Here is a 15,509-nt window from a genome sequence, read left to right as displayed (position 1 = left end):
AGGAAGGGAGGTCAGCAAGGAGGCTGATGCAGTAATCGAGGCGGGATAGGATAATTGCTTTGATTAACACGGTAGCGGTTTGGATGGAGGTGAAAGGGCGAATTTTAGTGAAGTTGTAAAGAAAGAACAGGCAGGATTTAGGGATAGATTGAACACGTGGGTTCAGTGAGATGAGGGTAACGCCAAGGTTATGGGTTTGTGAGGCAAGGGAGGATGGCGGAACTCTCTACAGTGATGGGAATGTCAGGGGGAGGGCAGGGAAGATGTGCAATTCTCTTTTGGATATGTTGAGTTTGAGATGGCGGGACATCCAAGTAGAGATGTCCCGAAGGCAGGAGGAAAAACGAGACAGCAGAAAAAGACGGAGATCAGGATGGAGATGTAGATTTGGGAATCATCCACGTAGAGATGGTAGTTGAAGCCACGGGAACGAATTCATTCTCCAAGGGAGAATAGAAGGAGGAATTAAATGACTTGGTCACGCAGCAGGCGATTGAAGGAGAAGAGATTAGAAACCAGGTCCCCCCGACTCCCAGCCTTCTATCTTGCCCCAGGTAGAAGAAGGAGCGGGGGAGTTTGTTGTAGAACAGGGGAGGGGCTCACGTTAGCAAGCGGAGCTGAGCCCGCTCCCGTGGAACCCCCATTCCTGCCTGTCACCAGTAAGTGGCATGTCTCCTTCTGTGGAAACTGAGCTCCGGCCCGTGGTCTGTCTCTCTGTGTGAGACAGAGGGTATTATAGAAATTTGAAGGTAAAGAGAATTGATTTGAATAACCATGGTAGCAGTCACCAGAGCAGCTTGCGAGGCTCAGAGACAACGCCTTTGGCAACTCTATTAAACCTAGTGTAGAAACAGCAGACCTCAATCCAATCTCCCTCTTCCTTCCCCCGCCCCCTGCCTCCACCTTGTCTTTCTTCCTTCCCTCTTTTTATCCTCTCTGGGTCCTTTTCCCTTCTCCCCACCTCACTCGTCACACCTATATTCTAAAGGAATATAGAGAATCTTGTCCTTGATTCACCTCCCCTCTGGGATCTCTCCACTCAAGGGTTTATACTGCCCGTCATTCAGTTAGACAGTCATATTTATTGAGTACTTACTGAGAGCGGCGTACTAAGCACTTGGTAGAGCACAGTATTACAGAGTTGGCAGACATGTCCCCTGCTCACGATGAGTTTAAAGTCTCGATAATAATGGTGGTATTTTTTAAGCGCTTACTATGTGCAAAGCACTGTTCTGAGCGCTGGGGGAATACGAGGTGATCAGGTTGTGGGGTTCACAGTTTTAATCCCCATTTTACAGATGAGGTCACTGAGGCACAGAGAAGTGAAGCGACTTGCCCAACGTCACACAGCTGGCAAGCGGCGGAGCCGGGATTACAACCCACGCCCTCTGACTCCCAAGCTCGGGCTCTTGCCACTGAGCCACGCCGCTTCTCGATGGGGAGACAGATATTAATTCTACATAGATAAACTACAATTATGTACGTAAGTGCTGTGGGGCTGAGGGAGAGGTGAATAAAGGGAGCGATTCAAGGGTAAAAGTTGAGAACAGTTGGTCTTTGTCTGCGTAGCCAGCCCCTGACTTGAGGAGGATAGAATAAGATTTCTCATGGCCGGAGTGTATTTACTTATCTTTTGAATGAGAGGATTCCACTTGTGGTGAAATTTACCCATAAATGCTTATGGGCGGCTAAAAAGGTCGAGGAGAGGCCCACGCTCCTGGCCACACCACACCCATATAAAGCTGTGTCTTGTGCGTGGTCAGGTTTGGCCTTCTCTTTCGGACACCATTTTCTATTTTGCCCCCTCGATTCTATCATAGTGAAGCTTTTTCTTCTTCAGTCGTTCATTCGATCATATGTCTTGCGTGCTTACTGTGTGCAAAACACTGTACTAAGTGCTTGAGAGAGTACTATATAACACCAGTCAGACACCTTCCCTCGGGCTCACATTCTAGAGGGGTCTTGTCTGTGCTGTCGAGTCAACTCCGAACCACAGCGACACCAAAGACACGTCTCTCCCAGAACGCCCCGCCTCCATCTGCATTCGTCCTGGTAGTGGATCCAGAGAGTTTTCTCGGTAAAAATACGGAAGTGGTTTACCACTGCCTCCTTCCGCGCAGTAAACCTTCACACCCTCGACTCTCTCCCGTGCCGCTGCTGCCCAGCACAGGTGAATTTTGACTTCCACTGGCTAGGAATGGAATGGGTTTGCCTCTGCTTGACCCTCCCTCCCATAGCTGAGACTGAGACTGGTAGAGTCCTAGAAACTCTCCAGGTGCGGTCCTGTGTAGGGCTCTGGAAGGGTAGACAGACATTAATGTAAATAAATAAATTACAGATATGTACATAAGTGTTGTGGATCTGGGAAGGGGGATGAATAAAGGGAGCCAGTCAGGGTGATGCAGAAGGGAGTGGGGCAGGAGGAAAGGAGGGCTTAGTCAGGGAAGGCCTCTTGGAGGAGATGGGCCTTCAAAAAGCCTTTGACGTGGGGGAGAGTCACCGTCTGGCAGATGCGAGGAAGGAAGGCACTTCGGGCCAGAGGCGGGACGTGGGTGAGAGGTCGGTTGGCGAGACAGCCGAGATGAAGAGCTGCTCCCGTCCCGCTAGCTGGAGTGTGCTGTTCTCAGAGCAGTGACCCCCAAGTAAGGCCACAGGTATTAAATTCCAGGGCCTTGGGTTTGAAATTCCAGTGCTCGGTCATTTGTCAGGAGAGCCGGGCTGAGTTATTATAGCATGTTCCCGCCGGTGCCGGGTCGTGCAAATATTTACGGTGAGCATTAAATAATAAATGGAACAGTCCGCGCATTTGTAAATCTGTCATGTTTGGTTTCAGTCGGGAGCTTCGATGGCTCCGGATCACCGTCCGATCAGTTGTCTCCTGCCCTCCGGAGGGGAAAGACGTGACACGCTGTTTGTGAAGGGAGAAATCGGCGGGCCTTATTTAGAGACCTGGAAGCCTCAGAGAGGTGCGACCGCGCAGAGCGAGAGGGAAAAAAGCCGTTCGGTTAGATGCGAGGTGCCGGGGATCCGAGCCGATCCCATTCCACGCTGCGGAGGGTCTTCCACATCGCCCTTTCGCCTCAGAGATCTTTGGGGCCGAGGTCAGTCACACTCCAGGAATCCCTTGTGACTTCTTCCTAGCCGCCCCCCACGCCACCAGCTCGTTGGTAAAGTGTGGCCAGAGTGTGTTTCAATGTCCATAGTTTACTTCCTTTTTTATGGTATTCGTTAAGCACTTACTTTGTCAAATGCTGTTCTGAGCGCTGGGGTAGCTACAGGTTAATTAGGTTGAGCACAGTCCCTGCCTTGCACGGGCCTCACAGTTTAAGTAGGTGGGAGAATGGGCATTTAATCCTCATTTTACAGTTGAGGAAACTGAAGCACAGAGATGCTGAGTGACTTATCCAAGGTCACACAGCACCCAAGTGGCAGACCTGGCATAAGAACCCAGGTCCCTCTAACTCCCAGGCCCATCCTCTAGCCACTAGGCCGCGCGGCTTCTTTGACCTGGCTTTCTCTGGGCAGGAGATTCCTTATCTTCCCGAAGAGACTCAGCATTATCATCTACCTGCAGAAAGAAGGCATGTATCTCTATGCACATATTTGTCTTGCTTTACTTTTCAGTGAAAAACTCACCCCGAATCCCAATTTGCAAAATCCAGGACTGTGCCTGAAGAAGAGAGGAAATTCAGTCCTTTGGCTCTTACCCCATCCTGAATTTCCTGAAAGTTTGGACCCGTTCAGGTTTCCTGGGAAAGGCAGTGTGGTCTAGTGGAAAAGGTGAAGGTCTGGGGGTCGGGGTTCCCTGCTGGGCAAAAATACGCTATTTACTTCACTTCTGCTGGGAATTGGGGTGGAACGGGGGAGGAGGTTGAGTGCCTCAAAGCCACTGATCAGGAATTGGGCAGAGGCCTGGCCCACGCTACCTCACGCGTCCATTCTAGCTCCGTGATCAATCGATCACTCATGTTTATTGAGCACTTATTGTGTGCAGAGTACTGTACTAAGCATGTGGGAGAGTACAATATAACACAGTTATGGTGGAGAAGCAGCATGGCCTGATGTACAGATCACGGGCCTGGGTGTCAGAAAGACCAGGATTCTAATCCCAGCTCTGACCCTTGTCGGCTGCGTGACCTTGGGCAAAGACCCTTAACTTCTCTGTGCCTCAGTTACCTCGTCTGTAAAATGGGGATTAAGACTGTGAGCCCCACGTGGGACAGGGACTGCTGTCCAACCTGATGAACTTGACTCTACTATCTACCCCAGAGCTTAGAACAGTGTCTGGCACCTACTAAACACCTTACAAATATCATTAAAAAAACCAAAAACAGACAAGTTAGCAGACGTGTTCCCTGCCCACAACGATGTTACCATCCAAATGCTTTGCACTCAGTAATCACTCTCTAAGTGCTGCTGACTGATTGATTTGCAGGCATCAGAGTTAGTCCTCTGCGGACAAAATCTGCCGATGGCCCCGGGTCTAGGTAAAATATTGCTTTTTGTGATATGATGGCGTGCGACTTGAAAAGGCAGCAGGACCCAGCAGGAATTTTCCGTCTTTAAAAAATTTCGGTCTCGTTCCTGCTTTGAGCGAAGGGACTGTTTTGATAACGTCCTATCACTCGACTGAGATTTCAACTACTCCGAAGCCAAACGGACCTATTGTGAATCAACACATTCTGGCCCTGAGCCCATTTGATTTCTGTTTTGCTTTTTGGGTAAAAATAAGTTCAGAGAGAGAAAGGGAGAGAGAGAATTGATGCTTCTATAATATCTTTGCCCTGCAGCGCTCTGGGCTGCCCGTCGAAACAGTGCCAGCAGCTGAACACATGGAGAAATTCAATCATTTCATTTCTGACTCAAGGTTGGTCCCCTGGGAGCCGAGCTTCCTGAACTCCTCCCTAGCCCCCGACTCCTTCCCCCCAGCCCCCCGCTGCCCCTTTTTCTCGACCCCTCTCTTCCCCATTTTGTAGCTTATATCCAAGCAAGTCGTGCTACATGTCAGTAGGATTTAATATCGCTTTTCACCCCGTTCGCATCGGCTTTCCGGTTGGAACTGGAGCCCGGCGACCTCAGGAAGGTTTTCTGCCTGGAAAACAAAGGACTGAAAAAATTTGACAGGAAAATTCTCTTCCTATGACACCCCCAGCCGCCTTTGACAAGCACCGACACGGTCACGTGTTTATCAGGCTAACTCCTAGACTATTGACCTTTGCTGGTCATCCATCGCTGATATTCACAGTAAAACCAGGACTAGCAAAATAGCCAAGCAGATTTTTGGTTGCTGCAGAATTTTTTTTAAAAAAAAAAATCCGATCCAACCATCAGGGCTTTTGGGAATGAAAATTCCCCGTTAGTCTAATGGGTGCCCCCCGGCTCCCTGTTCTAATAAATATTGAAAAGAAGCTTTTCCCTTTTATCCATTTAAAAAATAAACCTACGGAGCATCCAATACAGGCTGTGTTCTCTCCTGCTGTTGCTGTTCCTGGCCGGCCTGAAGTAAGGGATTATGTATTATCTGGACCACAGAGCTGTGTTGCACGCCTGCATTGATGATGCCAGCTGGCAGCGGAGGGTGTAGTCAACTGCTTTTCAGAGTTGAGCTCGGCTGAAAAGAAGCAGTCCCTGGAAATATGTTGAGTTTTTTCTTCCCACCTCCATTGCTCCCAGATAATGCCCCCATCTCACCAGGCAGGCGTGGGGTTGAAAGTAAAAATTCCCACCCTGACATCCTCTGGGGGAATCCGTTGGAATTGTGGAGGACAAAGAGGAGGAGGGCGTGTGAGCTCCGGGAGTTAGGTACAGGACTTTTAGACTACAAGCTTCTTGTGTGAAAGGATCGTATTGGCCGACTCTCTTGTACTCTATACTCCCAAGTGCTTAGTAGAGTGCTCTGCGCACCGTAAGAGCTCAACAAATGCCATCCATCGATGGACTGATTGTGCAGGCAAATGCTCTGGAAGGTTTACTCCCGCCCCGCGGAAGTATTTCCACTCTGCACGTTCTTATCCTACTTTTCCAATCCTGGTGCCTCCAAAGCCAAGCCTAACCATCCTATCACCCCTGGGGAAAGGAGGAAGGAGACTGCCATCTTGCAGGCCTATGGGCTTTGTGTTTGGGAAGAGACCATTTGAAATGCTTTTAAACATAGTGGCAGGGGTTGACGAAGGGAGATGTGGAGTTAATCAATAAATCAATCAATGGCAAATTTATTGTGCACTTACTCTGTGCAGACCACTGTACTAAGCACTTAAGCGGGGAGGAAACTATTCTAAGGGAAAAGGAAATTTGCTCTTAAAAATGCATCCCAACTCTGATGAGAAGAGCTGGTTCCGGTTCCTGAGTCTTCCGTCCAAGGGAGAACAGAAAGCCGCCGGAAGGGTGAATCGGAAAGATCCAAAGCTCACCAACCCATCGATCAATTAATGGCATCTATTGAGTTCTTACCAGGTGCAAAGCAGTCTACTAAGTGCTTGGGAGAGTACAATAAAACGGAATTAGCAGACACACTCCCTGCCCATAATGAGCTTACAATCTAGAAGGGGAGACAGGTATTAATATGAATAAATGGGGAATTTATAATACATGATTTAAAGCTGAGTGCATAAGTGCTGTGGGGTTGGAGGTGGAGCGAACATCAAATGCCCGGAGGTCACAGATCCAAATGCACAGATGATGCAGAAGAGACAGTGAGCTGGGGACAAGGGGACTTGTGGGGAAGGCCTTTTGCAGGAGATGTGACCTCAGTCGTACTTGGAGGGTGGAGAGAGTTGTGGTCTGGCATTCATTCATTCAGTCATATTATTGAGCTCTTACTGTGTGCACAGCTCTCTACTAAGCGCTTGGAAAGTACAATACAGGAATGAAGAGAGACGATCCCTGCCCACAATGGGCTGACAGTCTAGAGGGAGGGAATATATGGAGGGGGAAGGAGTTTCAGGCTAGGGGAGAGTTAGAACAACCCCACCAAGTCCTTACCAGGTAGGTGCTCAGCATATCGAGTAGATGCTCCCGCTCCGATCAGTAGAAGGAGACCCAAAGGCTCTGAGAAGTGGCTGGGAGACCAAGCCCCCAAGGGTCTACGGTGAGTCTCCATAGCAGGGGGTAAACGGCACATTTTTAAAGACCGTGTCAGTCTACTCTAAAGGGGACTTGGCGGTGAGATTTACGCGCACGTCGATAGAGGGGCGGAGGTATCCTCCCTACCAAGTCCTGTATTTTCCCACGGTCCAGATGTTCGGGGTTGTCCTCGGTCTATGATTTCTAACTCCCCTCTTGGTGAGATAAGAGCTGCACCCCTGAATTTGGGCCGTTCAGCCCCTGGGGTAGGGATGTGGATACTCCTTCTTCATCAGAGGTTTTCCTCCTCCCAGGAATGTGCTGGTTCCACTGGATCATGTTTAATACCATTGTACAGAATCTAGGGGCCGTAGGGCAAGTAAGAAAGGCTTCCATCTGGGCCTGGGGGTTCTTCAAGCCCTCTTGCCCATCCCACACCTTCAGACCAAAACAGAGTTCTCCCATCAGCAAGTCAGCGTTTGACCGATATCGTTATTATCATTACTGTTAGCTATAATAAAGTACATTTCCTGCTCACGAAGAGTTTCTGATCTATTGCCGACTACCATCTTCCATCAGCAACATACCGGTTTTCTGGAAGTCCTTTCTCCTTCACATCCGACAGACCGCAGCGTGGCTCAGTGGAAAAGGAGCCCGGGCTTGGGAGTCAGAGGTCATGGGTTCGAATCCCAGCTCTGCCACTTGTCAGCTGTGTGACCGTGGGCAAGTCACTTCACGTCTCTGTGTCTCAGTTCCCTCGTCTGTAAAATGGGGATGAAGACCGCGAGCCTCACGTGGGACAACGTCATTCCCCTGTATCCACCCCAGTGCTTAGAACAGTGCTCTGCACATAGTAAGCGCTTAACAAATACCAACATTATTATTATCCACGCTTAAAGCCCTTCTGAAACCATATCTCCTCCAGGAAGCCTTCCCTGATTAATTTCTCATCTCCCATCCCTCTTTGTCTTACAACTGCCCCTTCGCCCCATCCGTCCTTCCTAAGCACTCGGGTTTGTACACGCTCTCACTGCATTTCTTACACGTCTTTATACTCGATTGATTGTTTGCTGTAAATACCATCCATCGTTGGCTGTAAACTCGTAAGCTTATCCTCCAGACTGTAAGCTCACTGTGGGCGGAGAGTGTGTCTACCAACTCTGTTACGTCGTACTCTTCCAAGCGCTTAGTAGAGTGCTCTGCATACAGTAAGAGCTCAATAAATACGATTTACCGACCGTGGGTTGTATGGGGAGTGTATATTATGGAGCTCACCACGACAGTGCCTGCCCCAACCCACCACAGTTTTTCTGACCCAAAGTGCCGTGATCATAAGCCACATCCTTGTTCTGTTCCTGAAAAGGAGTGTGGAAAACGTGAGTCAGTTGAATAAGTGATTCGGCTAGCGGGACTAATCTTCCTCTCGATTTTTAGGTTTCGAAATCCCCTTGAAGTTGGAAGGGGTAATTCAAAAAGGAAGGAAGACTACAGGTCCGCAGACCAATCAAGGTACAGAAGCTCAGGGAAAATGCAGGGTTCTGCCGCGGGGAAGACAGGAAATGTGCAACCCACTCGGTTTGCCGTTAAAATGGCATTTATTATTGAAATTGGCATTTATTATTGAACGGTGTATCTTTGCAAGTGTAAAACGATTACGAAGCCCGCCGCAATTAGCCGCTCTAAATTAGCATCTAGCTCCAGCTTAGACTGCCCTATTTTCTCATAAATTGTTTGGGCATTCCTCCAGAGTGGAGAATCTGCGAATTCTGATGAGGAGAATAAATCACTTCTGCTGCTCTTCAAAGGTGATACTCCCATAGAGAGCCAGTTTATTTAATTCACCACCTCGGCTGCCTCTGCTTCAGCACTCAGATTTGGTGGCTGTATATCACCGGACTAATCTTTCCATAAGACGTATTTATTAAAAATATGTGAAGTTCCTCCATCTCCGTCTCGGTCGCTTCCCGACTCTATATCGTTTGCCTGAGACTCCATTTTAAATTTTGGAGAAAGTGCATAGATTAGATGAATCATGTTTTGGAACCTAAGAGAGGCCACCTCAAGAAAACATGATTTTTTAAAAATCTAATCTTGTCAGAAGGGGTCCCAAGACTAAATAAAAATCCATTTGCAGGCATGTTGCAGTTAGAATTATTACCTTCCTCTCTGGTTGCTGCCTGCCTTTACTGTGTTTAATATTAGGGTCCACAGGGGGACGTAGAGAGTTTATAAAGACCCGAAAGGGATTAATGCCTCGGAAGATGTATTGTGCATAAACAGGAAAGCCCCTATATTTAACTGCCAAGTAAGCATCAGTGCCTGAAACCTCCACATCCTATGAAAAAGAAAAAGACGGGTAGCACGGCTCACTTAATTAGACAAGATGGCGACACCATGGATTGTCGCGGTGCTTCTCCCCTCTTAAATGGAACACCCTCTCCAGTAGTTAATTATTCAAGATGGCTTCTTTCCAGTTTTCCCATTTGGATGACTTCTCCTACTTCAGGAGTCACCTTCGGGATTTAGCTTGAACTCGAACCCAGGGGCTTGATTTTAATTGAGAATCTGCCGCTGCTCATTTCGGATTCTCCCGATGATAACTGAGCAGGGGAGCAGGTGCTAAGTGAGAGCTGTTTCCATATTGGAGAAGAGCAAAGCCGACTTCTCACTTCCTTGGCCCACGCCGAGGAAACCTACCGGCTTAGAGTGATATATGGGCTTGAAAATCCGGGTTATCGTCGGGTAAACTGACCCTATTCTTTTTCCGTTCGAAGCCAAGGCATCATGGCGCCAACTCTAGTCTGAATGCCTTCCTCGTCTCTCTTGGCAACCCGGAGAGCCGGAAAGAGTGAGTGGCGGTGGGCAAGGGAAATAGGTAATAGAAGACCGCAGGTATTTTGACCCGTCTGTATGCCAGCCCCGGGATGAGTAGACCTCGTCGGGGCATGGACTGAGCTTGTGCCAGCCCCGATATGAAAGTCGAAGACTTCGAAGTGGCTACGCGCGGCTGGAGATGGGTGCAGGGTGGACTGACCGATTTAATCAGGACAGCCCCAATATGGGACTCTGCTATGCTTTTCTAAATTGGTCCGGTCTGCCCGATCAAAAATCTGACACCGTCCTAGCTGAACCAGACCGAATGGCCTCTGTCGGTCTCATCTCTGGGACTAACGAGCACCGAAGGGTAATTTGCTCTCTTGAGCCGAAGTGCAGAATTTTAGGCAAGAAATCAGAGGATGATAGAATTCTTTAGATTCACTCTGAGGGGAGACCTTCCCCTATTTTCCTGAGAACACAGTCCAGGCTTCACCTTGCCCCTTCCTACCTCGCCTCGGTACTCTCCTACTACACCCCAGTCCGCCAACTTCCCTCTTCTAGTGCTAACCTTCTCGCTGTGTTTCGATCTCTTCTATTTCAACGCTGACCCCTTGCCCACATCCTGCCTCTAGCCTGGAACGCCCTCCCTCTTCACACCTGACGGACAATTACTCTCCCGGCCTTCAAAACCTTACGGTAGGCAGATCTCCTCCAGGAGGCCTTCCCTGATTAAGCCCTCTTTTCCTTTTCTTCCACTCCCTTCTGCCTTACCCTGACTTGCTCCCTTTGTTCATCCCCCCAACCCAACCCCACAGCCCTTATGTACACATCTGTAATTTATTCATTTGGCGCAGTGGAAAGAGCCCGGGCTTGGGAGTCAGAGGTCATGAGTTTGAATCCCGGCTCTGCCACTTGGCAGCTGTGTGACTGTGGGCAAGTCACTTCACTTCTCTGGGCCTCAGTTACCTCATCTGGAAGATGGGGATTTAACTGTGAGCCTCACGTGGGACAACCTGATTACCCGGTATCTACCCCAGCGCTTAGAACAGTGCTCTGCACTTAATAAGCGCTTAACAAATACCAACATTATTTACATTATTATTTAATGACTGTCTTCTCCTCTAGACTATAAGCTCTTTATGGGCAGGGAACAGGTCTCTTCTATTGTTGTATTATACTCTCCCAAGCGCTTAGTACAATGCTCTGCACACAGTAAACTCTCAATCAATATGATTGACTGACTGACTGATTGCTTCTTCAGTGAGCACCGCTTTGAACAACTGTGTTGTTTCCCCAGAAGAGAAAATAGGGGTTTCTGATGATCTCTTGGATTGTATATAATGATATTTTTTTTCAACTCATCTATCCTTTTTGATTGATTTTCAAAAGCAAACGGCATATTTAGTCAAAATCAATCAATTTGTTGACCTCGTTTCTGTCCGTGAACGATTTCTCCATCCGCTGAACTAAAGGATGTGTTTTGTTGTCTTTTTTAACCAGAGAGAAGTTTGTTGGAAAAACCTACCCATCCCTGAGAGTTGGAAATGATCGATCCGAAGGCAGCAGCCGAGCCACTTCAACTACTTGCTCGGGGACCGGAGGTATTAAAGGGGAGGGGGCGAGAGGTGGGTGTTGCAGAGAGATAAGTGCTCCGACAGTGAGGATGAAAAGAAAAAGCTACACAAGAGCAGTCCCAGGCTTTAATAGGGAATATTTAGAGGAAAATAGCCTTCACGAAACTCTTCTGTACCTTATGGTCAGAGATGTCTCCTTTAGACTCTCCCCACCTTTGAAGCCTTATTAAAAGCATATCTCCTCCAAGAGGCCTTCCCTAACTAAGCCTAAAGTCACACAGCAGACAGGTAGTGGAGCCGGGAACAGAACCCGTCACCTTCTGACTCTCGGGGTTGTGCTCAATGACTACACTATTAAGCCCATCAAACGGCAGGGACCGTCTCTATCTGTTGCCGACTCGTTCATTCCAAGCGCTTAGTACAGTGCTCTGCACATAGTAAGCGCTCAATAAATACTAGTGAATGAATGAATGAATGAATGCTTTCCAATTTAGAGACGTATAAACCCTCTCTTTGGCTTCTCTGCCTCCAAGAAGTCACTTGATATTATCCTGGTGGTCACGGACTCTCAATTTTCTCCACTTGCTTCAACTCCGGCTCTGAAATCTCCTTGATGTGTTCTGGGCAGGACAGAGAAACACTTATGAGCCCAGGTCATTTAAACCTGATTCTCCTTCCCAGACCTTACTAGTGGGGCATTTGGAAAGTGGAACATTTTAAATTTCCCTGGTGGCCAGAGTATAGCATCTTTGGTTGTTTTCCCAAGGGTCAAATCCTCATGCAGGGACTGACAATCGGGTTCTTTCATCATCTTTTGTCCAAACAAATTGCCTATGTAAATACGATGTATTGACTTCAGTTAATGCGTTGTATAATTAATTTAACGCAGAAGGTTTAATGTGCATTTCAAATGAGGCTGATTCTTTTACCAGTAGATATGAGCACACCATGCGGCAAATACGACCAGAGCAATTTCCTTGGGGCACCGAGATGAATTATCGCTGCTTCAATCACTTCTTGGAGCTTTGAGGAGACTTTTAGGCCAACCCATATGATCAGTTATAAAAAAAACAAACACCCAAAAACCCAATGAGAAATCCACGGGGGAAGTGGTGGAGAAGAGTTGGGAGGGAGACTTCCGGAATAAAGTGAAACGAGCCAGTATTGGAAAATGACATTTTTATTTTCTTTACAAATGGAGTTGATATAAGGTGGATGAATCTCAGAATGTGATAAAGTACTGTGCTGATCAGAAAACCCTAAGCCATTAATCCTTATAAAGCTACAAAGTGTCACATAAGTGGATTCGATTCCATCTGAGTTTACTATTCTTGCCTTTTGTGTTAGAACTGCGAGATTTAGGCCACTAACTTAGCAGATGATACTAATTAGCTTTAGTCCTTGGCAAAATACATTCATTTCTTTTTCTTCCAAAAACGGGGGTGATGCTCTAAAAGCAAAAATGTTTTCTCTAGCACTTCACTTTTTGGAGGTTCATGTGACTCAATCATTATTTTAGAGAATCAGAGCTTTTGAAAGGACTTCCATCATCCAAGAAGCCCTATAAATTGGAAAGCACTGTTCAACATTTTTTTGCGAACCTAATGTCATGTTCTGGGCACCTCTGCGGTAATTTCAGTGCATCGTTTTGTTGACGGGCCCTAAAATGCCACGTAGAGATATAATCATGAGAGGTTTTTCCTTCGGGAGTCTGCATTATCGTTCAAGGTGCTTCTGACACAACCTCGGGGATTATTTTAGCAGTCTCAAGCAATGTTTCATGGCAGGGGTCTGTTGACAGAGACACATCTGCAGCAGAAAGACTAGCCTGGAGAGAAGAGATGGGGAGAGAGGTTGCTCTCGGAGCAAATGAGAATTGAGACTTAAGGAGACAGAATGGACAACAGAGGCAGTCCCAGTGTGACTTAGCACCCCAACTATAATAATAATGATAATAATAATAACGATTGTAGTATCTGTTAATAATGATGATGATGGCATTTGTTAAGCGCTTACTATGCGCCAAGCACCGTTCTAAGCGCTGGGATAGAAACAAGGTAATCGGGTTGTCCCACGTGGGGTTCACGGTCTTCATCTCCATTTTACAGATGAGGTCACTGAGGTCCAGAGAAGTGAAGTGACTTGACCACAGTCACACAGCTTGATAAGCGGTGGAGCCGGGATCAGAACCCATGACCTCTGATTCCCAAGCCTGGGCTCTTTCCGCTAAGTCACTATATGCCGGGCACTCTACTAAGAGCTGGGGGCAGATACAAGGTAATCACGTTGGATAGAGTACCTGTCCCACGTAGGGCTCACGGTCTTAATCCCCATTTTACAGATGAGGTGTCTGAGGCCCAGAGAAGTGAAATGATTTACTCACGCTCACACAGCAGACAAGTGGAAGAGGCAAGTTTAGAACCCAGGTCATTCTGACCCCCTGGCCCATCCTCTACCCACTAGGCCGTGCTGCTTCTCGGTCAAGATCTAGCCTTACTTGTAAACAATACGGAAGAGGGTATAGATCCTGTGTTGGTCTTTTCAGTTACACTGCTTTTTTATGGAATTTGTTAAGTGATTATTATGCCTCGAGCATTGTTCTAAGCGCTGGGTAGATTCGAGCCAATCAGGTTGGACATACCCCATTAGACCGTAAGCCCATCAGTGGGCAGGGATTGTCTCTATCTGTTGCCGAATTGTACATTCCAAGCGCTTAGTACAGTGCTCTGCACATAATAAGCGCTCCATAAATACGATTGAATGAATTTTACAGGTGAGGGAACTGAGGCACAGATTAGGTAAGTGACTTGTCCAAGGTCACACAGCAGACAAGTGGTGGGGATGGGATTAGAACCCAGGTCCTTCTGACTCTGAGGCCCCGTGCTCTATCCACCAGGCCATGCTGCTTCACGCTGCCTGCAAGTACTGCCAGATAAAAATGTAATGCAATTATATAAAGACACTGTAACACAGTTCTTTCCTTGGCTTGTGTCCTTGGCAAAAAGGGAAAAAAAAACACATAGTTTTTTTTAATGGCATTTTTGAAGCATTTGCTATGTGTCAAGGCCCTGTATTAAGTGCTGTTTTAAGTAAATACAGGATAATTGGGTAGACAGAGTCCCTATCCTCCATAGGGCTCAGATAGGGCTCATATGGGGCTTGCAGTCTTAATCCCCATTTTACAGATGAGGTAACTGAGGCCCAGAGAAGTTAAATGACTTGCTCAAGGTCACCCAGCAGATTAGTCTTGCTGGTGTTAGTCTGGTGATCTTTCAGGAGTTAAAGCAACTATTCATTTTTTCCAACTATTAGCGCTGCTGAAAAGAGGAAGGCCAACCATTCGACTGCTTTGAGTTCCGGACTTCAAAAATTCCATTTCCGAGCATGGGAAGCTATGATCTCTACTTCCATTAAACCTGAGAGGAGGGGTGTCTTACGGGCCTGGACAGAAGACGGAGACCCCAAGGATCTGAATTGTAACCCTGTCTTTCCTTTTCACGATTTCTCTACACCTCGGATACGTAACTGATAGAATGGAGTAATTTTATAATTGCGGTATTTGTTCAGTATTTACTAGGTGTCAAGCACTGAACTAAGCACTGGGGTAGACACAGTATAATCAGATGAGACTCAGTCTCTGAACCATATGGTGCTCACAGTCTAAAGGGGAAGAGGAGGAGGTATTTTATCCCCATTTTAAAGATCAGGAAACTAAGCCACCTAGAAATTGATTGACTTGTGGGCAGAGAACATTTCTACCATCATTGAGCCCGTCATTGGGCGGGGATTGCCTCTGTCGGTTGCGGAATTGTACATTCCAAGTGCTTAGTAGACTGTTCTGCACATACTAATAAATAAATACTACTGAATGAACGAATGAATGAACTGTATTCTCCCAAGCACAGTAAGCACTCAATAAATATGATTGATCAATCAATGGATCAAGATCACACATCAGGAAATTGTAAGACTAGACTAGACTGTAAGACTAGACTCTAGGCTCTTCTTCAAGTCTGGGAATTTTTAAAGTGGCATTTGTTGAGCGATTTCTATGTG

The 15,509-nt window shown here is 47.2% G+C and overlaps 1 long non-coding RNA gene across 1 annotated transcript; it reads left to right on the top strand.

Annotated features, from left to right (window-relative positions):
- Positions 1–11,384: 11,384 nt before the first annotated feature.
- On the top strand, positions 11,385–14,921 carry LOC120639025. The gene is made up of 2 exons (XR_005661140.1): positions 11,385–11,480; positions 14,766–14,921. It is a non-coding gene; the product is annotated as an uncharacterized LOC120639025 (long non-coding RNA).
- The last annotated feature ends 588 nt before the right edge of the window (positions 14,922–15,509 follow it).

The sequence above is a fragment of the Ornithorhynchus anatinus genome, chromosome 2 (assembly GCF_004115215.2).
Source record: "Ornithorhynchus anatinus isolate Pmale09 chromosome 2, mOrnAna1.pri.v4, whole genome shotgun sequence".
Lineage (NCBI taxonomy): Eukaryota > Metazoa > Chordata > Mammalia > Monotremata > Ornithorhynchidae > Ornithorhynchus > Ornithorhynchus anatinus.
This window is presented reverse-complemented; position numbering and strand designations above follow the sequence as displayed.